The 26,597-nt window shown below is 36.1% G+C and overlaps 1 protein-coding gene and 1 pseudogene across 2 annotated transcripts in view; one reads left to right on the forward strand and one right to left on the reverse strand.

The window, feature by feature from the left end:
• The window catches only part of LOC124229701 (ubiquitin-conjugating enzyme E2 E2), a 342,728-nt gene that overhangs the window by 205,192 nt on the left and 110,939 nt on the right, over positions 1–26,597 (reverse strand). The gene's annotated exons all lie outside the window — the stretch shown is intronic.
• Positions 14,601–15,952, forward strand: LOC124229685 (elongation factor 1-alpha 1-like; annotated as a pseudogene).

Here is a 26,597-nt window from a genome sequence, read left to right on the forward strand (position 1 = left end):
GTTATAGAACATGGTGGATTCTGCAGTGTACCAGTGTATTTATTTATAGTCAACTTTATTATTTATTCGTATGTATGTACTTTAAAATTTCTGACTCAATCTTTCATTGGAAATATTATAGAATGTAAATTAGTATTTAGCATCAGCCTGACTTAATGAGACAAATTTGCTAGAAAAGGGTGAACTTCCTTTAATAAACTTTAAGGTCAAGAATAAATTTTTATATTATTTTCCCTACTTCATAACTGTGTTGAACTACAGCAATCAAGCTCTTACAGTTAAAAGTACTGATATTTCAGGGCAAATCATAAAGAGAAGCATTTCCTGGGGCACCCAGTGGCACAGTGGTTGAGTTCGCGTGCTCCACTTTAGTGGCCAAGGGTTTGCGGATTTGGATCCTGGGCGAGAACATACACACTGCTTGTTAGGCCATGCTGTTGTGGCATCCCACATACAAAACAGAGGAAGACTGGCACAGATGTTAGCTCAGGGACAACCTTCCTCACCAAAGAAAAACAGAGAGAGAAAAGCATTTCCTTCGGAGAACTTTTCTCCCCTTGCTACTACTGTTACTGTGCTGAAGGAATGGTAATTATGCTTTTGGTAGCATAAACCATGCTACCAAGGGTCGAGCATGAAAAAGCATAAAAAAGTTATTCTACATAGGGCTTTTAAACTGTAGTTTTTAATGTTATAACCCTACATATTAGTGTTAGTGTGTAAATGAACATTTCCCTATTTTCAAAATATCTTAATCAAGATAATGAAGGTAATAATATTCCTGTAAGTGAAACTTATTAAATACCATGGGAATATGCTTATGACGGTGTTAAATTAAAATAAAAGCAAGATTCAAGACTAAATATGTAATATATTCCATTTTTTTAAATCTTCTGAAGTGAACATGTCTATTACTTTTTAAGCAAACTTTTGTGAAGTATGACATGCATTCAGAAAAGCGCACAATCCTAAGTGTAGAGTTTGAAGAATTCTCCTAAAATGAACACACCTGTACTATAACCAGTGCCCAAATTAAAAAAGGAACATGGCCAGCAACTTCTCAGGCTCCCTTTCAGTCACTGCATCCTGCCTCCTCCAAATAGTCACTATCTGGACTTCTAACACTGTTGATGAGTTTTGACTGTTTTTGGAATTGATACACTATGTACTCTCTTGAGTCTGACTTCTTTTGCTCAACAGTGTTTGTGAGATTCATCTCTGTTTTTGTAGTTTTTGTTTATTCCTATTGCTGTGTACTATTTGATTGTGTGAATAAATCATAATTTATCCATTCTATGTTTATGAGCACTTTAGTCATTTCCACTTTGGGCTTATAACATTTATTACTTTTATACTTAAAAATGGATTTAAAAACCAGAAATACCAACCAAATCTAGTTCTCAAATGAACAATCTTTAAATTGGCAAATGATTTACTATGCTAATTACTCCATAAGTTTTCTACTTTCTTATGTTTTTTTTTTTTTTCTTTCCAGTTCTGATTTATTAGGAACCTGCAGATTTGGGGACGTCTAAGCATGTTATTGATTATGCCTAACCTATTTTTCTTCAAACATAAGTACTTTGATTTATCTAGTTCAGAGATTTTCATTCCCTCATAATGGTCAGTGTCATTTCACAATAGAGGCAGCCAGCTCACTCTCCTTTTTCCAACTTCAGAGACACTTAAAAACCTGTTTAAAAACATTCTGAAAAACTTCCCAGAGGTCACATATTGGGCGACTCCTACTGTCTGCAATAAAGAAATCAAAAGCTCATATAAAAAGCGTCAGAGCCACAAAACTCCTTGCACCTTAGTCATTAATGTAATATTGGACAGAGTTTATGAAGCAAGGTAATGCCTTAGAACTATTTTTGCTTATCTTAACATAAGTGAGTATAATCACCTTCACTCCTATCATCACTTCCCACTGTCTGAGTTGCTTTCCTGTGTGATTCTGATGCAAGAAATGAGTAAATGGATGAAAAACTGAGAATTACAGTATGGATATTAAGGAGACAGCTTGGGAGAGTTAAGTGATAAAGCGTAAAGAAATGCAAAGTAAAGTCTGCCTATGTATACCCTTTCCTGGAGACTGTCCACAGTAGGACCCTGAGCAAATTATTAAAATGTGATTTAAGCATACTAAAAAAGGACTTCTCAAAGATATCTCTTTACAGAAAAAAACGAATTCTCTTTTACCTTTATTCTACAGTCTTGTAAGACATCACACTGTTCTCCAATTGTTTGTTAACATGTCTGTCTCTTCCTCCAGACTGAGCTCCTTTGGGGGGGGGGGGGTTTGTAAATTAAATTTTATATCTAGCACCTAGCACTTAAGTGATCAATAAAATGTTTGATGAATGAGAGACTGAATTAATTCAATGAATAATTTTTTGAATAGAAAAAAATTTGTGGGGAGAGGAAAAAAACATTTCACATGTTACATATTATTGTTCTGAATTCAACTGTTGACCCTTCCCCAAGTCTGCAATCTTGACTGGTGGAAACAACATCCTCACGAGATCCTGAAAGAGGAGGAACAGTTCCGCGCTTGTAAACAGGCGTTTGTCAGTACAGATGCACTCATTTGCACAGGTATAGTTCTACCTCTGACTAAAGATTAACCAACTGCAATTAATTTAAATTTGGAGACCACCTGCCTGAAAGTGCACTTAAATTGCAACTGACCTTTGTGAACTGAGTATAACTGTGGTTGTAGCAAATAAAAAACTGAATGATACTATAGATACACACTGGGAAGGGTTAGGTCAGCACATTTGATCAGTGTGAGTTGTTCATCCTCTGGACATCCTGTATTAAACTTCTGTTGGCTATTAAAATTTAGGACAGGTTAATGACATTATTTTAGAGTTCAGCAGCTCTCACCACAGCAGATCCAATACAACCTTTTTTTGTCTTTATCATTTTGTTATATATTGTTTACTGTATGTGGCTTTAAAAATAACATAGTAAAACATTCTTAAGAATTTTGATCACAATAATTATCACAAAACCAACACATTCCTGTTATCATGTAACTAAAAATGAACTTAAATTCCATCTTAATAGTATTGACTACTATCAAAATTAATAGTCATGGAAGAAAATGGGTATAGGAAGAATAAGTCACTGAAATTTAAAAAATTAAAACTACGGATATCAAAAATTTTCTTAAACCACTAAACCGATAAATTTTGTTTACTGTCATGTTAAGCATTTAAATTACCTTTATAAAACATTTTTCACAATCTTTATTTGAGTAGTTGTTGCTGTATATTTGATTAATATTTAAACAAGATATTGATATTCTCATTTTGATTACTAAAACATTTTCTTTCATTCTTTTCAATTCTGTGTTTAACGTTTGCAGAGCCTTAGGCAAAAGTGATAAACTGACATTAGAATACTGAGGAGGAGGAAAAACATCTCACGAACAGCAGCCAGCAGCAACTAATGGTTTTCAGCTGTTGCTGATCTAATTGATCATGGTGCTATAACAGAAAGCAGTTCTGTGTGATTCATACGTTGTTTTATTGGAACACATTCTACTCGCTTGTAATTTTTAAACCTTACTAACTCTGGGTTTCCCTTTCCTTAAAAGGTAAATTCTAAAAATGTACTTCTTTTAAAGCTAATAATTAACAGCAAAAAAAAAAACCAAACTGGCAGCCAGCTAGGTTTCAACAAAAGTTAATCTTTTGTTAGACACAGGGAAATAATATTCTTTGATTAAAATAAAATACTCAGCTAGGCGAAAATTTGTTCTACAACTGTTAAATGCCTTCAGTTGAGTTGTAAATATCCTAGCATAGTAAAAGATGAGTGCCTTTCACTTATAATTAAGCTATTGGGTCCAGATTTTGCGTTTAGATGCTATCATTACACCATCACACATAGGTTGAAAATGACATTTTCTGAATTATTAAGGTATAACTTCCAGTGAAATGTATTTAGCTGTCAAAGATCTGCAAGCAGTCCACTAGTTGAGATATGATGTTACTTTGCATGATTACTAGTGAAGTTTTAGCTATACATGTGTACACACTTATAAAGGGATTCACTATTTCACTAAAGACTGTAAAGCACTGCATATTAATTACTAAGATGATCTCCTGTATGAATACTATCCCTAAACTGTATTCATTGGTGTTTATCATCAATAAAATTTTATTCACAACATTAGAAAAATATGCAACTTTTCCATGTTTTCAGCATTTTTGTTTTATTTTTTTCATTCATCACAGAACTATGAACATTTACGAAGAAAAACACCATAATTTATCTATTATATTGTGGAAAAATCAATTCATTCCTGAAAATTTCTGATTCAACCTGCTTTCTGAAGGAGAAAATTAAGTTACATATGAACCCAGTCAGACACTGTGGGTACTAAAGCACTGTAATCAGAGACCCCTCTCCCTTCAAGTGGTACCATTCTCTGATGGCCAATTAGTACTATAGTTCCCCCTTATCCACGGGGGATATGTTGACCCCCAGTGGATGCCTGAAACCACAGATAGGACTGAACCCTATATATACCATGTTTTTTCCTGTATGTACGTATTTATGATAAAGTTTAATTTATAAATTAGGCACAGTAAGACATTAACAACAATAACCAATAATAAAAGAAAACAATTATAACAATACACTGTAATAAAAGTTACGGCAGATCTTAGCAATCTCCACATACGATTTTCTTTCTTTCCTAATTAAGCTGAGAACTTCACCTTTTCACTTAAAAGAAGCACTTTACTGCTTCTCTTTGGCATACACGAATTGCCAGCATCACTACTCTTGTGCTTTGGGGTCATTATTAAGTAAAAATAAAGCTTACTTGAACATAACGACTGCAATACCACAACAGTTGACAGCTGATCTGATAACTAAGCTGTCTACTAAGTGACTAACAGGAGGATAGATACGCTGGATAGAAAGACGATTCACGTCCCAGGTGGGAGGAAGTGGAGGGCGCCAGATTTCATCATGCTACTCAGAATGGCCTGCAATTTAAAGCTTATAAATTGTTTATTTCTGGAATATTCCATTTAATATTTTCAGACCATGGTTGACCACAGGTAACTAAAATGGTGGAAAGCAGAACTGTGGATAAGGGAGGACTACTGTACTTAGAATAATACAGTAGCTTCTTAAATGTTATCCAGTGCCCTTTTCTTTTTTAGTCATGCTATTCCCATCTCTCCACACCACCCCTCCCCCCACCCCTACTCTCCCTCCTGCCATTAGGACTATTCTTAATTCTGCCATAAATCTAAAATTTATTGCTAGAGATGCCACCTAGAACCGGACAGCTTAACTTTGAGTTTGAAAGATTTTCTTTTTTAAGTCCAAAGCTTATAAGGCAGGCTTTCAAATGGTGAAAAGGTTTTTTGAGAACTTGCAAAGCTGAGTTTTTACATGAGAAAAAACAAATTTGGAGGACTAATTATATTATAATCATAGTGAGAATAATAATTCCAGATACCCCGCAAAGGAAATTCCATCCCTTTCAGGTCTAGGAGGGCTGAGGTATGGAGAGAGATTCAAAGTGGATAAGCCTAGGGTGAGAACGATGCCTGGGTCCTGAGGAGGGATTAAGTTCCCTTCATTCTCTCTGGCTTTCACACTAGAGGTGGAACAAGACAGAACCCTCAGAAAAACTAAGGGAGAATCCCTAATCTTTCAGGCTGGTGCTTGGCTTCCTTGCGAGAAGAGGCTGCAAAAACCAGAAGCCTTTCAGAAAGTGCTGTCTGGAACAAAGTGCTGCATTCATCATGGCACAGTAGTAACGGAAAGAGGAATGAAGTATGAGAGGGCGTTCCCCAGCAAATGGGCCAGGGGGCAGTTTTTACAGGGCTCCACACACTCCAGGGTAGTGGAGAGAAAGCAACCAAGTTTCGAGGTCCCCTTTAGAATTTGGAAGTGCTGAGGGGATGTGTAGGACTGAAATTCACTCAGCTTCAAGAGTGAGAAGGCGGCAGCTGAGTGCAGATTGCTCATGAACAGAGAATTGTACACCTCTGCAACTCCTGGCACAGCTTTCCTACTGACCAAGTGGATATAGTGAGGACAAGGCATGAGGCTCAGAAGTCAAGCCCATGAAACACCTCACTGGAAGGACAGCAAGCAGGTCTATGCCTCCCCCTGTGCTCAAATGCTAACTTGATTAAGAAGGGAGAGGAGAATCAGAGAGAGGAGGAGAAATTTTTATAGATTGAATAATTAGTCAAAACAAAGTACTTTAAATGAGCAGATACTGAGAGATCTTTTTAAAAGATAAAGTTGAGTATTTTATACTATGATTTGGAATGGCAGCCTGTAACTACAAAGAGATCACTTAGAAAATAAAGTTACCTTTCTTTGCATACCCTAGATTGGGACTGGCCAATTTATACCCTCTATGATAGAAAACATCAAATAATAATACTGTCACAATCACCATACAAATTAAAATTCCTGATCAATAAAACCTGCACTGCATGACTAACACTGACTCCTCCTTTTTCTACACCATTAACCTTAAAAGATGAAAAATATCATGTTACCATTCATGTCTATTTACTGACCATATAAAGCAGTGTATGAAGTATGTACATATCCTCTGTAACTACATAAAGAAAATTTTAGCTCTCATGTAAATCATCTAAGATTTTCTGATTTTTATTGTTAGATATTATACCATCTCTTAAAGGTTTTTATTTTACATATGAAGCTGTTAAGTTCTGAGCAAGAAAGGTAGTCTCAGGACCATCCTCAGGACCAGGGGAAGACACTGAATAGAAACTAGGAAAAGCGTCAAGAAATAGGGTGGCATTTACCCAGTGTAATCAGATGATCAAGAGTGTGAACCAGACAGGCACCTACGGAGCAAGAAAGAGTCACTGGTAACAAAGAAATCTTGGTTGTGAAGTAGACCAATATTTCACGCTCATTCAAAAATGAACCCCAGAGTTGCACAGACTAAACCTGCAGTTGGGCCCTGTGAGGTAAGTGAAAGAGGTCAGGACTGAGGCTTCACCTTGCTGTCAGCCTATCGTGGTATATCCTGATACTAACTGCAGACAAATTCCTCACTTTCATGTTCCCTGAAAACACTTCTCCAGAATTTACTTTTGTTGATTATTTCATTTCTTCCTATACCCAAGTATATTCCTTGACTTCACCTCCTCATCTTTCTTTTAAATAGCGCCAAAAGGTTTTCTTCTCCTTCTCATCAGTACCCTTTACTTTGTAAAATTTTTGTATGAGACTATTCTCCTCTTTCAGAAAACCTCATGTAAACTCCAAACGGCTTTGGGAACCAGCCATTGGTGGAAAAACAAACATTAAATCTCTGCTGCCAATCAGGACAGGCTAAGTTATGCTGGATAACAAACAGCATCAAAATTTCAGTTATTTAACACAACAAAAGTTTATTTCTCACTACACATATACACTGTGTACCTGGGTGATTCTTCCAGGCTACTGACACAATGTTGGTAGTTTAGTAATCCAGGCTGCTTTGATTATATAGTACCATGATTGCCATGGCAGGGAAGACAAGAGTGGAGGGTCTCAAACTGGCAATTAAATGCTTTCACCTGGCCCAAATCCCACTGGCCAGAAATTGTCTCTTGGTCTTGCTCAAGAGCAAGGAGGAGGGAAGTATAATCCTTCCATGGGCCACAAGGAATAGGGAACCAGAATGGACAAATACTAAGTCATCAGCACACCCTGTGTGGGCAATGAAAAGTTTGTGTGTAGACTTACTGTAATGTAATTTTTCTTACCGTACGTGTTTTCTTACCTGTTGTCTGATCACTTACTTAATTCCTTTTTCTAACAGCTATCATTTACTGAGTCCTGAGAATGTCAGTGCCTGGAGAAGTGTGTGTGTGTGTATGTGTGTATTTACATATACACATAAATGAGATTGCAAACATATCCACAGAAAATATTTAAGTATTTGATTCCTTTTCAATTCCCAATAGTATCTAGTATAATAGGCAGATTTATATCTGTCTTAATTGTATATGTAGAATTATATTCCAAAGAGGATTTGAGGAGTCCGGTAGCATAGCCTTTCTGATACAGCCGTTAATTTCACACGAGAGCTCTCAATCAGCAGGTACTATTTTTAGAAAACAAATATGTTGAATGAAGAGATACTAAAAAGAACTAGAAAAACCACAGGTATATCTTTAGGGAGTTACTTGACTCCAGCTTTTTTTTTTATTTGACTGACTCTTAATGATTCCTAAACATTTATCATCTACATTTAGGTAGAAATTTCCGATCTGAAATTATTTCATCTTCAAAAACAGAAGGAAATCTATTTTTAAAAGAGGAAGAAAACTGATATAGGACCACCTGAAAAAAATATTTATATACTCCAGGTAGCCTTTTGTTGTTCTGTCAGTAGTTAATTTTGAATTAAAATTTGAATTAAATTTTGAGTTTAAAATTGAGAATTAAAATTTTTTTATAGAAAGGTCTGTTAAAATGCCCATACGGTATACAATAGTGTAGCTACTCTGCCTTGTTGAAATGTCTCAGAACAAAATAAATATAGTAAACTAAGCTTTTAAAAAATAGTTTTGTGTATGATGGTTCATAAAATTCATTAAGCCCTGCAAAAAAATCAGTTTAGAAACATCTAATACATTTGTCACAATAAAATAGTCTATAAATCTCTTTAAAAGAAGTGGTGAAAATGAGTTTCAAATAGTTCCATCAAAGATATCCATATGTACCTTTGCAAAAAACTGAATAGTTGAGACTTTTATTTTAGGACTTTTTTTAGGATTTGAGTCTGTCGGAATCAAATTGATATACTTGTTCTATAACTAAAAATTACAAAGTAATTTATTAAACTACATGGTTAAAAGCAATCATGCTTTCTATTTTGCTTATATCTATCTCTTTTATTTAAAAAGTAGCTGTCAGAATATCACAAGAGAACTGAAAATAGGTCTTTAAATAACTACTTGTTTCTAAGGAAAGCAAAAAAAGTACATCATATGCTTTAAATTATGTGCCACAAACAAACATGGACTGAGTGCTTGCTTATGTCAAGGCATGGTCACCTATTTATTATTATACATGGTATCTCATTTAACCCTACTCTAACCCTATAAGAACTGAGGCTCAGATATATTCAATAAATTGCCAAAGGGCACTAAGTATTAGAAGCAAAATTCGAACCTTCATGTATGTTCTTTTCACATATACTCTGCTATTTCTGAGATTTGGGGTGGGTGTGGGAGTGTCAGGGACAAGGGGATTGACCATGAATGAGCCATGATCTGATCTCATCCTACATTCAGCCCTCTTTTCTTTTCTTTTTTTTTAAAAGACTGGCCCTGAGATATATCTGTTGCCAATCTTTTTTTTTCTTCTTCTTCTCCTCAAAGCCCCCCAGTACATAGTTGTACATTCTAGTTGTAGGTCCTTCTAGTTGTGCTATATGGGATGCCACCTCAGCATGGCCTGATGAGTGGTGCCATGTCTGCACCCAGGATCCAAACCAGTGAAACCCTGGGCTGCCGCAGCAGAGTGCATGAACTTAACCACTCTGCCACGCAGCCAGCCCCTCAGCCCTCTTTTCAACTACTCAACATCATGAGCCTTACATTTCTTTCAGAGTTCTTTCTTTGCTACTTTTCATAGACCCTGGACAAACTACTACTTTTTCTGTCTTTGCTCATGTTCCTTGCACTTTCAGGACTGTGGTGTTGCTAAGGGTAGTAGCAGAGTTCTGGTCCCACCAGCTCTAGTGTAGCATCTGCTTTGAGAAACATAGTTCTGGCAGGTTTTTCTAGTGTGGAGTAGTAAAGATAGGTTTGTACCAGGCAGTGGGTCCTGGAGAGATCACCTAGGTTTCTCAGGCCTGAGTCAGATAAGAACGGGCTGGTGTTAGCTTACTGTGCAAGTTTCTTTTCTAAACAAAGCACTATCTACTTGTTCCTTCTGTTGGAACTAAATGAAAAGTAACTTCTGAGAAACTTCTCATGACCTCTATAACTGGTATCTGTGGACTTTGGAAACTGCTTTGATGGCAGCATATTTGAAATGGACCTTGATCTACAAAATAAACATTTGTAGTATGTTAAAAACCAATACTTAAGATACAAAACTTGTCTTTTTTTCCTTTCTCTTGGACATTGCAAAATGATACATTTTTATCTTTGTGTAATTCTTAGCTGAGCACTAAGATTTTTTTGTTTTTAATATAATTAAGCATTTAAATTATTTAAAAAATACCTGCATCTTGCGGACACTTTGAAAATGTGAGATTCTACTGTACTTAGAAGAGGAAAATTTATGAAACATAGATAATACAATTAAACATGAACTAGCTTTCTAAACTCAATGTAGGAACAAATCCCTGAATCCTTAGGAATATGGAGAAGACCTCTGAACTGCCACAGAACCAGCCATGTCACTGGGATCCAGGACTATCCTCAGTGTTAAGGTTACTAGTTTCACGTGCTTGTTTAACTGGTTTTCCTTGTCAATCTTAAGTTCTTCCTGCAGATGAGAAGAGGTATCCCCAACTGGAAAGGCCCCACAGTAATGAATTCTTGGAAAGTTCAACCAAAGCATATGAACAGCAGTGGAAGGCATCATTATTATAGCATAGAATGATAAGTAATGTTCCAAACTACGACCCTTGGTCATCCAAAAAAGTTTAACAAGCACGTTTAGTTCACGCTGTACAGTAAGAAAAAGAGAGTGCTATAATTTAGAAAAATTTGTTAAAAAAACTGTCAATGTTAAAAAAAAAAAACAAAACGCCTGAGTCCTTCCTCCCCACCTCCTTCCTTCCTTTATGTGACAAAGATTAATTGCATTTCTACTGTATGCCAAACCTGTACTGAATGCTATGGATATAAAGATGAATGAAACATCTTCTTTGTCCTCAAAGAGTTTACTATGTTATCGTTCAAACAGACATGTAAGCAAATAATTCGAATACAATATAGTATTTCATTGGTTGTGTTCTAAATACTACTAGGGAGCAAGGAAGAAAGAATAACGAAACCTTCCTGAGGGGCTATGGGGGAGACCAGCAGGACCAGCTTTAGAATCCTGCTGGGTTTTCCAGTCAATACTTCATTTTCCGGTGGTGTCAGATAAATGAGGTGCAACCGTATTTGGAAAAATTACTAGTTTGGATTTACCATGGTTATTCTGGGTTTTCAGGCTCTTTTGAATGAACAGTAGTCTTTGTTAGACAAAAAAACCCAAAAGTTATTTCAGGCCGAAGATGGGCCAACTTGTAAATTCTATATAAAGCAATTTGAACTCCTCAGAAGAAATTTCTTTTCATAAGTTCAAGATATTGTTGAATATTCTTTATATAGCCAAAGAACCACTTCATATAAAATCATCTATTTGAGTGTTACGTGAGAATACAGAGTACCATTCATACTACTTAATGTAACTTAAAAATTTTAACAATTTTTATATAAACTTTATTTCATATATACTAGGTACTTATTCTCTGAGGTAATTCCATGAAAACGTTTCTTAAAGTGAAATCACTTAAAACCAGGATCAAACATTCAGAATAAACTGTGAAAAATTAGAAAAATAAGATTTTAATTCAATTAAGAAAATGCGTAATATAACTGAAACAGTGTTCTAATTAGTAGAATAGTGAAAATTAGGAGTGTAGGATAGTTTGTTTTATTGGGATAATTATTTTGTATGCTTCATAGCACATTAGATTTTTTTTACTGCATATTTGACTTTTACAGTGTGATAACATTTTTCTAAAAAATATTAAGGTGCTTCATTAGTCTTTCTAAGGGTCTCTCTTAGCCCTTTGAAAGTCAAGTCACTCTGAAGAACTTATTCTGTCATCATTCTTGTTGGTTTTCCATTTACCAGTGGCTTGGAACATAATCCTAGCAGTTCTTCATTATCACTTTAATTAATTTCATGAAATCTTTTGAATGATTTCATTTCACTTTATAAGTGAATTTGCCTTGTATTTTCTGAGTAACCAATGTCTTTGATAGGATAGGCATACATATAGACACTGGTATTAAACAGAGAAATAACATTTGAGTTACGACTAATTTTGTAAGTGGTCATTTGATTAATAGTTTCATTTTGTGATGGCTTTTGTTTCCTTATTACTAATTTTTTAATTGTAGGAACTGGTATGAATTAATATTTCATAACAGAATAGAACATTTCATTTAATCTCTTTTAATTATTTATATCACTATGTATGGAAATCACTTTATAAAAATTACAATGCTAGGGGCTGGCCTGAAGGCACAGTGGTTAAGTTCACATGCTCTGCTTAGGCAGCCTGGGGTTTGCAGGTTCAGATGCTGGGTGGTGACCTAGCATTGCTCATCAAGCCACACAGTGGTGGCATCCCACATAAAAATAGAAGATTGGCACAGATGTTAGCTCAGTGACAATCTTCCTCAAGGAAAAAGGAAGAGTGGCAACAGATGTTAGCTCAAGGCCAATCTTCCTCACCACCCCCCAAAAAAAATTAATCATCCTAGCATAGAAACCAACTAGATTATGAAATGATAAAGATGATGATGACGGTGATGGCTGTCTTTTGTGAAGCTCCCATTCTGTACCAGTTGCCCCACTAGGCAGTTTATATAGTAATCTTTCTCACAACCTAGCAAGGATGGTGCTAAACATCCTGATTTCATATATAAGGAAATTGAAGAAATACGTACAGGTGATGAGCATCTTAGGAGTTAAAGACAGGCCATTCTAATTCTCAAGTTTGTGCTCTTTGCGCTACATTATGCCTTTCTTTGGTGTAATGAAGCATTCATGGGGCCAGCCCCATGACCAAATGATTAAGTTCACACCGTCCACTTCAGCAGCCTGGGTTTCATTGGTTTGGATCCTGGGCGTGGACCTATGCACCACTCATCAAGCCATGCTGCGGTGGCACCCTACAGAGAAGAACTAGAATGACTTGCAACTAGGATATACAACTATGTACTGGGGCTTTGGGGAGAAAAAAAAAAAAAGGAGGAAGACTGGCAACACATGTTAGCTCAGGACCAATCTTCCTCACTAAAAATAAAACAGCATTAATTTCTCATATGAGAGTTTTTTCATAAATTAAATGTCTTTTAGGCACATATAAAATTCATAAAAATTTGATTATCCCACAGTTGTAGGAATACATTTCTAGGTTTATATACATTGGCTATTAAGAATCATGTAAAAATTATGATTCTTCCTCCAGTTTGTTACTGAGAGATTTTCCACTAATACATACCCCTGCTTCAGCAGATTCGAGTCAAAATCGAATAGAAGACGTGAAATTAATGAGATTGGATTTTAAAACAAATCTCATAAAATATAGTAACGTTTTAAAAAATTGCTGGATGTCATGAAGTACATCCAATTTTAATAGCTTATTATTTTCAGAGGGAGAAAGGTACACCATTTCCCAAAGTCTATTTAATGGAAACTTGTGATTGCCACTGCAGTTATTTTACAATGTCTATTTTTCTATAACCCATTACCCTAAAATACCAGGATCAGCTTGATATACGCATGAGTTGAATGGAGGAAATACAGATATTTTACAGTCTTTTATAACTGTGGAATCTGAAATTTCAGATACTAGTCTTGATTCAGCCTACGGCAAATTTTCAGTTGTCTGAAACTTTTATTTCTCATTCAAAGAGCAGCTTTGATGATGGCCTTTGGTCAAAGATGCTGTTTGTATAGTTAAAAAAAAAAAATCTCTTCAACATCAAACAGTCTATGAGGAAGGAGTCTAAAATTAGCCCGTTACTCAGGCACACAGAACTTTGTGGTCCCAGGAATAATGGCGTTCCAGGAAAAGTGCCTCTGAAAATGAGTAAAACTTCAGAAGTTATGGCTTTATTGCCTTGGGTGCTTTTAGCTTTTGTCCTCTAGCATGTATAATTATGATAGATTTCTTATGTACAGCCATAAGGTGTCACTGAGATGTCTTTCAGGCTTAGATTTTTTGGTTTCTTATATTCTCTCCTAAGAAAAAATCATGAAATTACACTCTTTAAAGGCGCCAGTTTCTTGCAAATCATTGTCCTACAGACATATCATCATATTTCGGGTACATCATGCCCCCAGGGACTTGCTCTATTATTATTTCTCACTCAGCATGTCTCAAAACTACCAAACCTGCTGACACATTAAGCATACTTTTTGGATATGCTTTTAGTTATATGGGAATTTCCATATTGAAGCCAGCCATCCAGCCACCTCGTCTGGTTTTCTGCTTTGAACACAGTTCTGTCTTCCATTAGAGGTAGGCATTAATGTCTCTTGAGCTGCCTACTTGGGCAATAATGTACAGAAGGGGAGAAATTTCATTTTGATTGCATCCAGTGATCTTTTTATGTCCCAAAGCATGAAGACTGATCTTTTGTATTCTAGTCTAGTAAGTGTAATTGCTGATATATTCATATTTATATAGTTCCCTAATCTCTAAGCCAATCTTCTACACTGGGAGTTTTAGATATATTTTAGGTCAATTTTACAAAATCTTAAAAAAAAATTCTCCTCATTTTGCAACAGGTTTACTTCCAGAACACAAGTGTCATGAAAATCACCACTAAATTTAAGCCAAAATGGGAAAGGAAAAGACTCATATCAACACATCTTCACTGGACACATAGATTTGGGCAAGTCTACCACTACTGGCCATCTGATCTACAAATCTGGTGGGATCAACAAAAGAACCATCGAAAAATTTGAAAGGAGGCTGCTGAGATGGGAAAGGGCTCCTTCAATATGCCCAGGTCTTAGATAAATTGAAAGCTGAACGTGATTGTGGTATCACCATTGATAGCTCCCTGTGGAAATTCAAGACCAGCAAGTATTATGTGACCATCATTGATGCCCAAGGACATAGAGACTATCAAAACATGATTACAGGCATATCTCAGGCTGACTGTGCTGTCCTGATTGCTGCTGCTGGTGTTGGTGAATTTGATGCAGGTATCTCCAAGAATGGGCAGACTCCTGGGCACGTCCTTCTGGCTTACACGCTGGGTATGAAAGAACTAATTGTTAGAGGTAACAAAATGGATTCCACTGAGCCACACTACAGCCAGAAAAGATCCGAGGAAGTCAGCACCTACATTAAGAAAACAGGCTACAATCCTGGCATGGTAGCATATGTGCCAATTTCTGGTTGGAATGGTGACAATATGCTGGAGCTAAGTACTAACATGCTTTGGTTCAAGGGTTGGAAAGTCACCCGTAAAGATGGCAATGCCAGTGGAACCATGTTGCTTGAAGCTCTGGATTGCATCTTACCACCAACATATCCATTTGATAAGCCCTTGCATCTGCCCTTTCAGGACATCTACAAAATTGGTGGTATTAGTATCGTCCTCGTGGAGACTGGTGTTCTCAAATCTGGCATGGTGGTCACCTTGGCTCCAGTCAACGTTACAAGTGAAATAAAGTCTGTTGAAATGCACTATGAAGTGTTGAATGAAGCTCTTCCTGGGGACATTGTGGGTTTCCATTTCAAGAACATCTCTGTCAAATATGTTCGTCACGGCAATGTGGTTGATAACAGCAAAAATGATCCACCAATGGAAACAGCTGGCTTCACAGTTCAGGTGATTATCCTGAGCCATCTAGGCCAAATCAGTGCTGGCTACACACCTACGCTGGATTGTCACAGAGCTGACACTGCTTGCAAGTTTGCTGAGCTAAAGGAGAAGACTGATCGCTGTTCTGGGAAGAAGCTGGAAGATGGCCCCAAATTCTTGAAATATGGTCATGCTGCCACAGTTGATATAGTTCCTGGCAAGTTTATGTGTGTTGAGTGCCTCTCTAAGATCCTCATCTGGGTCATTTTGCTGTTGGTGACATGTGGCAGACAGTTGTTGTAGGCGTCATCAAAGCAGTGGGCAAGAAGGCTGCTGGAGTTTGCAAGGTCACCAAGTCTGCCCAGAAAGCTCAGTAGGCTAAATGAATATTATCCCTAATACCTGCCACCCCAGTCTTAATCAGCGGTGGAAGAACCGTCTCAGCATTGTGTGTCTCAACTGGCCATTTCAGTTTAATAGCAAAAGACTTGTTAACGATAAGAGTGGATCATAAAACCTTCAGAAGGAAAGGAGAGTGTTTTGTGGACCATTTGCTTTCTGTGCATGTGTTCTGCAGCTTTAAGTTACTAGTTTTTTAAAGTAGTATTTTTTTAATAGAAACAATTTGACCAAAAATCTGTCACAGAATTTTGAGGCCCATTAAAACAAAGTTTAGTGAGAAAAAAAAACTTCTCTCAAATCTCTCAGATATTTTATATTTGTTGCCTCTTTAGATACTAATATCCTCATGTGGGAAATGGAAAAGGTAAGCTCTGTCCATAGTTAATCACTCTTTTAGAGGCATGAAAATTTCTCAAATGCTAAATCAACTCAGTCACCAGAACATTTCTGCTCTATTCCATGTTTTGTTTCCCCTTTTTTTTTTTTTTTTTTTTTTTTTTTTACACCAAAGGCAGGGGGTTTTTTGGTTATATTGTTTTGTTTCTCTGGTCCAAATGACTCTGCTTCTTTTAATTTTTTTCTCTTAATCTCTCTATATTCTTCATCAAACTTTGTCTTTTCTCAGCTCTGTATTACTTTTCTACCAGATTTCCTTTTCTCTCTGTCCTAAGTTTGTCCCTGTCTTGAATCATCACCTAAACTTCTCCTGTGGCTCTCTAGTAAGGCATTGTTCAACAGGAGTTCAGTGGGCACCTTTCCCTACTACCTAGCAGCTTAGAGTCAAAACATAAAATGTTGAAATGGATTAACTATAGATAACAATGGCAATTTAGAAAACTAAAGAAACACTGACTAAATTTAAAACAAAATTAACCCCATTATAGTAAAGGAATCTAGGACGGGAACACCCTGGTATTTTATATATAGCCTTTCTATATATTCTAGGAAATAGGACAGAATTAAATTCATGATAATTAAAACCTTTCTAAATGAATTTTACTTTATTTTCATAGGAATGGTATGAAAGGAAGAATGGATAGGTATGTTCTGTGAAATGGTGAGAAAAGCGGGAACTGTGAGAACAGCATTTTAATATTTAAGGACCTGGGTTGTAGAAGGAGGAAATCATAAGCTCCACCAGTGGTGGAGGTGGAACTACTGGATTCATGTGAATATAAGGGGAAAGGATGTGTTGAGCTCTGGAAATGGGGAGAAAAGGAGATGAAGACAATCAAAGAACACCTGAGTCAAAGATACCAGGAGGAAGATGAATAGGCAAACGAAAACTGTTCTTGAGTTTAGCTTTCTTATAAGAAGGGAAAGGGTGGAAGTGAAAGAAAAGAAAAATAAATGAGGCTGTTGCTTATAAAATTTAAAGTTTTTTAAAGATGAACAAGTGAGTAAATTAGAGTGTGAGTGACTACCATTTTTAATACGTAATGAAATCTACGAGGAGTTGTGAACATATTTCTCTTTTTTATTTTTTTGAGGAAGATTAGCCCCGAGCTAACATCCGCCACCAATCCTCCCTTTTTTTGCTGAGGAAGACTGGCCCTGAGCTAACATCCATGCCCACCTTCCTCTATTATTATTATTATTTTTAGTATGTGGGACCCCTGCCACAGCATGGCTTGATAAGCAGTGCGTAGGTCCTCGCCTGGGATCTGAACCAGTGAACTCTAGGCCACCAAAGCAGAGTGCCTGAACCTAACTGCTATGCCACCAGGCCGGCCCCAAACATATTCCTAACGGATGTTTTTTGAGTTGTTAAATACCTATACCCTACATACAGCATTATGGATATTTTACATTTTTCACTCAATGTCACTGATTGTTTCTTCATATATATATATATATACTCTCAAAGTAGCAAGTTTTCTACCAAGGCAACCATGTCACTGTTAATTATTTACTTATCCATAAAATAAGAGCTGCTTTTCACTTAACAGGGTATGAGGGAATAAGGCCAAAAGCAGAAGAGAACTGTTCTGGAAATATATTGGAGAGAGGTGAAGGCAGAGGGAAGCATTCCAATAAGCCTGTAATTTTGAAACAGATGTGGTAGTTTATACAGAATTGGAGGTGGACTGAGAATAATTAGAGAATCAAAACTTCTGAATAATAACAGACATGGTTTCGAGAGGCATGAGGGAACTTTCTCAGGTGGTAATAACGTTCAGTACTTTGATATGATTGCTGATTACATGGGTTTATTCTCACCTTAAAAGTCAGTGAGCTGTATAATGAATAATTAAAATATTTATACTTTTTGCTGTATGTAAAATATATCTTAATTTTTTAAAGACAGGACAAAACTCGCTTGAATTCTAATGGATGCTTTAGACTAAGATATTGTCTTAATTTTATAATTTCTACTGGATATACACCTAGTACCATCTTTGATATTAGTTTTAAAATGTTCTTTAAAGTGATACCCTAGGAAGAAAAACTTGCCAATGTATTTCATTTATAACTGCCATGAGCTGAAATTTCCCAACACTAACCTCTATTTCAGATTCCTGCTGTTGCTTCTGCACTATTAGTTGGTATCAGCAGGGGGTTAACAGCACTCAATTTAACCTTGCTATTTGTACCCTGTTTTGAAATTTTTTTCTTTTTTCCTCATTTAACTTCCTTACATAGATTTCCCATTTTAAAGATCGTGCGTGCACCATGGGGTCTGTACACTGAAATACTGTAGTGCAGAGAAGCACACAATAAAAGCACATTTAAAGATAATGCGAAGCTACAAGACCTCTCTTTTTTTCTGGGAGCACAGAGGCATTGCTGTGAAAAATCACTGGAACAAGAGAAAAATTGAATAAGCCTACTCATGCTGTTATTTTTGAGAAGATTATAGACCTGTTTAAAATATGTAAGAATTATATAGGTATGGATTAATTATAGGTTATATGTCCAGATAGAGGGGTATCTTTGTGACTGTTCTACCTGCATCTAGTCATGGACGTAGGTATCTCATCAGAAACACTCCCCCCCTCCCCCACACTAAAGTTATAAAATCTATTATGGCCTGGGACCACATCCACTACTACTCTCCCAATCCCTCCTCCCCTCCCACCTGACCCTCCCAGCCTTCTTGAACCTTTTATCCTGTAAATGATTAGCCCTTCCTGTTCAAAACACAGTCTTTAGCAGCAGGATAGAGAAAAATGGGTGAACTGAAGAGGGGTGCCTAAACCTCAGATCTGCCCACAACCCCCATCCCCAGTCCCCACTACGGAATCCTGGTGGACTTACAGCCTCACTTCTCTTATGAATGGTCTTTGTTTTAGTCTCTGTGTGGGTACTGAGTACACCACCAGATTCGTGGAAACGAAAGAGGGCTCGCTCAAATTCTGGCAGTCCTGTAAGAAGAGGAATAATGAGACACCCTCCTGTGGAGTTTAAACAGGAAGAAGAGCTCAGCTTCCCTATTCCTCAACCTCCAACTCTCTTCATTTCTGACCACCGCTTTGCACAACTCCAGCACACTCTTCTCTTAGTCTGGAGCCTGACATTTCACTAGTTTCATCTTCATGTGCTGGACATCCTGGTAGGTGCTGGAGACACCACAGTGAAACCAACCACAAAACCACCTCCTGTGACTCGGAGCTGAGGGAGATCTCACTGTAGGCAGCAGGGAGGAGACAGGCATCCCTGCTATATGAAGCAGGAATTCTGAAAGCATTTTTCCAGAGATGCACTGCTTTGGTGATTAGGGAATATAATAACCCAGGAATTGTACTAAAATAATAGTCTACTATTATTCTAGGGTGATAAAAATCCTTGTTTATATACCTGTTGTCCTGACATATTTATTTTTAATGACAGCATTCCCTTTCACTCCCCAAAAGTATGGATGGTAAATTACGTGGTCACTCTAGTCATAACAAAAACAGAATTCTCAGGGAGGGTGGGGATTAACAAAAACCCAAAATGTAAACATATGACATTAAGTATTTCAAAGTGAATGTAGTAGCAGTGATGTTTAAAAATATTATAAATGCAAATGTTCATTAAATGTTCTTCAAAACAAAACAAAAAATTATTTGGAAAGAGGATTGTCATTACTATGAAATAATTCCTATATGATGCCTATAGTACCACCCATACAATTAATGTGGAATAACCACCTAATATTTAAAACAGGAAGTCAAATTTAATGGCATAAAATATTTCTAACAGAATACTTGAACATTTTAATTAAGAATTTTTCAGCTTTAATAATAAAATTGAATGTTTAAATTTTTCTTGTTCTCAGCCTTTACAATGAAAGGTAACCAATCATGGGCCTTCATTTTGAACGTTATTTTTAACTTATGTTAAATGTAGAAAACAAATAATGTTTAGAAATAGAGGTAGTGATTTTAGGATTTGACAAATGTTTTATATTTACCTTTTTTTTACCTTTTAAAAGACCTATTGCCTCCTACAAATTATTCTGCACTTTTAAATATACAGGCTTGAAGCTGAATTAGTAAAACATGCTTTCGTAAGAAAATAGTTTATTTTCTGATTTAATACTAATCAATCATTGCAAATGTGCTATAAAATCCTACTTGAGAGATACTGACTCCAATTATTAAAGTTAGTGGCCTCCAGTTGCCTCATCTTGCCTTAGTCTAGGACACTGAACATACAGAACCCATAATTTAATTATCACCTGTTAATATTAGCTCTAAGTTCATTTCTCTCATTCCAGGATGAAACTTCAGTGATGAGCCATAATCTTCCTATTCAAAACACCAGCCTGCTAACTACATCCACAGTACACAGATTACAGATCTGCTGGGACTTTCAAGATGGAACTTGCTGCCTCTTGTCTTTAGGGAGTTGCTAAATAAAATTATTATTTTTGTCCATTTATTCTAATTTTTAAAATCACTAGATTACATGAAAACTCTATTTTCTTCCTTTAATATATTTACGTACCTTAAAAACCATTCAAGAAATGAGTTATTTTACAATAATAACAGGCAAAAATAAAAAGAAATCTACACTCTTATTCCTATTTGGACATCATAAGATGCAAGAAAACATCAGAGACTGTGGTGAAGTAAGAGGGTTAGCATATCATAAAATCCCATTGATATGCACTGGAGAAATGTGCAGTTCTATTTATAGGAATGTATTAGAAACACTGTCCCCTGTACCCTCCTGATACATGTACCATTCTAATTTTATCAGTTCACCCATGGGAATCAAATTCTGGGAAATTAATTTGTGCTAACCAAGCTCAGAAGAGATCGATTTATAAACTAGTAAATCACTTTTTAATTTACCATGGGAACGCTACCTGATCCAAGAACCAGAAAAATTCATCCAACGTTTTTGAGTTCCCATTACTTTCAGTGCAGGCACTACAAAGAACACAAAGGTGAAAAACAGTCCCTATTCTCAATGAGTTCATAATCTAGTAAAATGGCTTAGACAACAATACATAAAACACAAGTCAGACTACAATGAATGAATGAGGGATATGTGGTGGTTAAATGTACTGAGGCGGTCCCTTTCTTTCTGGTAGGTAGACTCTTATAGGTAAAAAACCCAATGATACTTCAGATGGATTTTTAGTGGATGCATTTTAAGGCGTATTTCTCTCAAGCCATTACTGATTAATAAATTGTCCCTTTTCTCTGAATGTTTCTGTATAAAGAATCAAGACCAGTTGTCTATAATTAGAATACCTTTCTCTTGCATACGTTCTAGACACTCTATAAAAATTTAAAAACTATTAACATGTCCAGATCCATGAAAAGCATATTCTTACTGTGATTGTTATTACAACATCAATCTCTTTAATTCTGCACTCTAGAATCACAGCTAATTTGTAGGTTGATTCTAAAGATAGTGCATTAGACAAAAATGTGTCCCAGTGCCCTTAAAAATTCCATAAATAGCCCATAAATTAGAGTATACGTGCATTGTGTAAAACAATATTCAGTAATACAAATGTGTAATGTTTAGTAAAACATGATATAATAAAGAATACACAATCTAAACATAATTTTAAAGGAATATTGCTATAAAGGAATTTATATAAATGAAATATATGTATCATGTATGTCCTCTGTCATAATACTGTTTGTAGATTTCTTCCATTGAACAGATTTTAGATAGGCCACTACTTAACAATACGTATTGAGATACTTGTCTTTTAAATCACAAGATAGATTGTGCTGCTTTTGAGGAGCTTTCCTATAGCCAGCTTATTTAGACATTTTATGTGGATTCTTACTAACTTCAGTCTCAGGCATCTCTCCTAGATTTGGATGTTAGTCATGCTTTTCTCTAATTACTACATTCACCCAAACCTACCCCACAAGTGGCTGGCACTGAGCCCATGTTCTGTCTCTGACCGTGGACAGCTAACTAGCCTACAAGGAAATCAGACCCCTGACCTTGATGTTATTTGCACTGTACTCAATCAGCTGAGCCTCAGTACCCATATACCTGGCAGGACAAAACAGTGTCATTTAGCAGGCACACTGCAGAAGGAATAGTTGTGTATATACCTTTCAGCCTGCATCTAAAGTGCATTACTATGTTACTTTGTTCACTATAATAGTAATTGTAGTAATTGTTAATGATAGTGTTGATGGTACTAATTGTTGCCTGATTATTTTCACAATGAGATCACTACTATTTCTACCTTTCGGAGACCAGAGTTTAAAGGATCTGCAAAAGGCTTCATCTGAAAGCAAGCGGCAGAACCAGGACAATGATTTCCCCCATCTACTAGATCAGTCAGTGGTCCATTTATGTATTAGATTATAGCCATTAAGCAGAATATTGAAAGGACTTGGTGAAACATGGTTTTTATAATCTGTCATTGAAAGCGCGTAGAGCTCAGGCTCTAGAATTCCACAGTTGTATGTGAATTTCACCTGTTACACTTACTGGCTGGGTGACCTTTAGCAAGTTACTTTAAACTTTTCAAGCCTCAGTTCCTTATCTCCCTTAGGATTTTTGAGACAATTAGATGAAATAACGGATAAAGTGCTAGCACAGTACCTGGTATATGATTAGGGCTCAATAAACATTATTTGTTTTTTTAAAAACATTCTTCTTTTAATTTTTTTCGAAATATTATTTGCTTTTTAATCTTCATAATGATATGTGGAATTTCAAGTTTCAACAACTTGTACACATCTCTTATATGTGTACCTGTATAAGATAAAAACCCGTAATTTTTCTCCCTAAAAAAAAAACTAGATATGTAACTATATATATGCTAATAAGAACACACATAATCATCACCTTTCTCAACACCTACTTTTTTGGTGTCTTAAAGTTAATTATTCCTCCCATGATATTTTCTTAATCTTCTATAATGTGAGGTATATGACTACAGCTGAGAAGTATTAAAAGCAGAACAGGAAACCACACGAGTTTCTTAAAATAAGAATACAAAGTGAGCTCAGACACATGATGTTTATATACCCATCTAAAAAGGAAATACAGTCAGTAAGCAGAATATACTCAAAGCTAACCACAAATAAGGAGCAAAAAAATACCACAGTTTACTTTAAAATTACACACACCTTACTTTCACTAGTGTATATAGGAATTTCATTGTAAAATGCTTCTTTTTTCTTTTTTTCTTAATAATTTCAAAGCTATGTGTGTCCCATCTGAATAATTCTACTGTGGTATTGATTATACTCTAAAAGACATACATAACACCACAGCTGAATAAGAGGCGCTATTTTGTCCTTCCAAACCTTAATAGCATATATGCTGGGTAACCAAATCCTATCTTCTGCAGGAACCAGCAAGTCAAACTCCTGTTTCTCAGAGGTTGGTATGTGAGCTGTTGGTGGCAAAATGTTTGTAGGTAATGCTCAACTTTTTTTTTAATTAACGTATAATAAATTTCAAGATCATCTTCTATTAACTTACAAGTGAATTGGCTTTTGTTTTTGAATTGATAAAGTTTCCCTTTGAAATGCACTTAAGTCTAAAAAAATTGTGCTGATTAAAAAATTCCATAAAAAAAATTAGTATGGAGATATGGCAAAAAGTACAAAAGTTAGACTCAACTGGCTGAAGTTGTGGAGACTGAACTAAACAGAGGTGGATAACTGATGACATTTTAACTTAAAATACTATTTGTTTGAGACCTAAATTTTACTTAAGAGAAAAATAACATTAACACCAATCTTATTTCACAAATCTCTGACTCACTTTAACTATTACATTTTTAGTAGAAGTGATTTGCTAATGTTTGTGCAAACTCTATGTGTGGTCCATATACTGCTCAGACACCAAAGTGTTTTCTTTAAAATTAGCACTGCTATGCATTTATACATATCTTTGGGAAAGGCATTCCCTTTCAAAAGTGTATTGATACTGATTGTCTTGTTTTGGAATGAATATCTGCAGATCAGTAAAGCACTGGAAATTTAAAAATAAATAATTGTAAAGTACCCTGACCTTCATCCTCCGTAGCTGCATTTTCACATTTCTGGTTTGCTGCTCAACTGTTTGAGTGCTTATGCACCTCCTGTCAATGATTTTGATCGACGGGGGGGGGGGGGGGGGGGGGGGTCCTCAGTCCATACAAATGGTGTAGATACCATTCTTTTATTACCTTTGAGTATGCTTTCCCTTGATTCAGAATTGGATTTGCTAGCGATATTCTGTATTTCAGTGGCATTGTGACTTCTTTTTCTTTTTATGAACAATCATGGGATTTTAGAAACCATATACAAAATAAATTAATTGGATAAGTGAATGCCAGATTCTAAGCACTAAGGTGGCTAGATCAAGTTTTGAAATATAACTAGTTTACAAGTTTGGAACTGTTTCAACTCAACTGTATTTTCATTTTCAATAACCGTGTTCTGTGACTCATTGTAAAAGTCCACAGTGTTGTCACTGATGTTTTGGTGGTGTTAAGTGAACGGAGCCTTCAGGCTTCCTGCTCTCCTAACTGGAAAGGGCACTTTATTTACTACTTCTTTTCTAACAAAGACTTTTAAATCATCTCCTTATAAATCTGCCTGCTGATTTCTTTTGTTTTTATTTTCCCACATTAAAAACAGTCTGAAGATTGTATTTTCAGCATACTTTCATAGGTTTGGGGTAAGGTTAAGGTGGAGATTAGCACTGAATTCAAATCAGATGGTCAGATATGATTTCTTTCTAGGTAAATGTGGGAAGAAATGTAGAAATATATTCTATTAGCAAAATGAGAAAAGCTATCCAAAATCCCAATAAATCTATAGATTTCACTGTCCATGAACAGAAAACATTATTAGTTTGTGCAAATATCTGAGAGGAAGATAGGCTATGGGTATTTTTTCAAGTATAGGATCAGATTTGTTTAGGAAAAATTCTCTAGGGTGATGTGTGTGTGTGTCAGTCATTCTTTCAGAGCCCTGCATTGCTCTGCAGGACCTTTCTGCCAGTATCCTGGCTGCCCAAAATTCTAGTAAATAGAGCATCTCTTGTCCTCCTGAATTATACTAATATCAATCAGGAAGGGAAAACTTATTTATTAAAAGAAACTGCATAACATCTTACGAGTATCATTTAGAAGTACCTGTTGATACTTTTTTCTATCAATGAGAATTCAGTTCACAGCCAATTTATTCTCTTTAGGAGCACAATTTCACAAAGTCCTGTTTCATCTATGTGATTTACTTTTAGAGGAAAATAAAGTTTTCTTTGGCTTGGTGTTGGTTATGTTAACATTGTTTTAGATGCCAGTTTCCTATTGTTTTAGGCCACTGTGACTTGGAGAGTGAAGGAAGATACAGACTGAGAAGGGAGGGGGAATAGCTGCTGCTTAACCACAGGTGATCTTATAAGAAAGATTATGTTGGCAGGTCTCATGGTCCCAGGATCCTTCCCCTTCTTCCTACTCCTTTCCCATCCTGAGGATAACCTACTCTAACATACCCCTCCCTCTTTTTGGGGTGAGGAGGACTGGCCCTAAGCCAATCAATATTTTTGTTTGAAGAAGGTTGTTACTGAACTAACATCCATGCCAATCCTCCACCATTTTCTATGTCGACTGCTGCCACAGCACAGCTTGATGAGTGGTGTACAGGTCCACACCTGGGATCCATCCGAACCCGCAAGCCCCAGGGCTGCTGAAGCAGAGCATGCAAACTTAACCACTACACCATCAGGCCAGTCCCTAACATAACCCATTTTTTAAAAGAGCTGTTGTAATTCGAGAGATGGTTAATTTTACTTACCATTGGTAATTCACCAGGACTATTTGGTTGTCTATAGTTTACAAACTGTCAACAAAACAAGGTAATTTAAGTTACACTATCCTTCATAAGTACTAATACTTTAAAATCTTAACCACTGATTTTTCTGTGAGTATGTATCAATGGCATATTGGGAGAGAAGCTGATATTCATATTTTTAAATGATTCCAAATTTTTGGGAGAAATAGTATTCACCACACAGAATTCACTGTTTACATTTACTACTCCTAAGCAAATTAAGCATCTTTAAAAATGCATTTTAAAAATCACAACATTGCTTGTGAGCTTCATTGTGATAATTAAAATCTATGGTTTGAATTATCCACAGCACTTACGGTTTGTTTTTTTTTTAAGATTGGCAACAGTTGTGCCAATCTTTTTTTTTTCCTGCTTT

This window comes from Equus quagga, chromosome 1 (assembly GCF_021613505.1).
Source record: "Equus quagga isolate Etosha38 chromosome 1, UCLA_HA_Equagga_1.0, whole genome shotgun sequence".
NCBI lineage: Eukaryota > Metazoa > Chordata > Mammalia > Perissodactyla > Equidae > Equus > Equus quagga.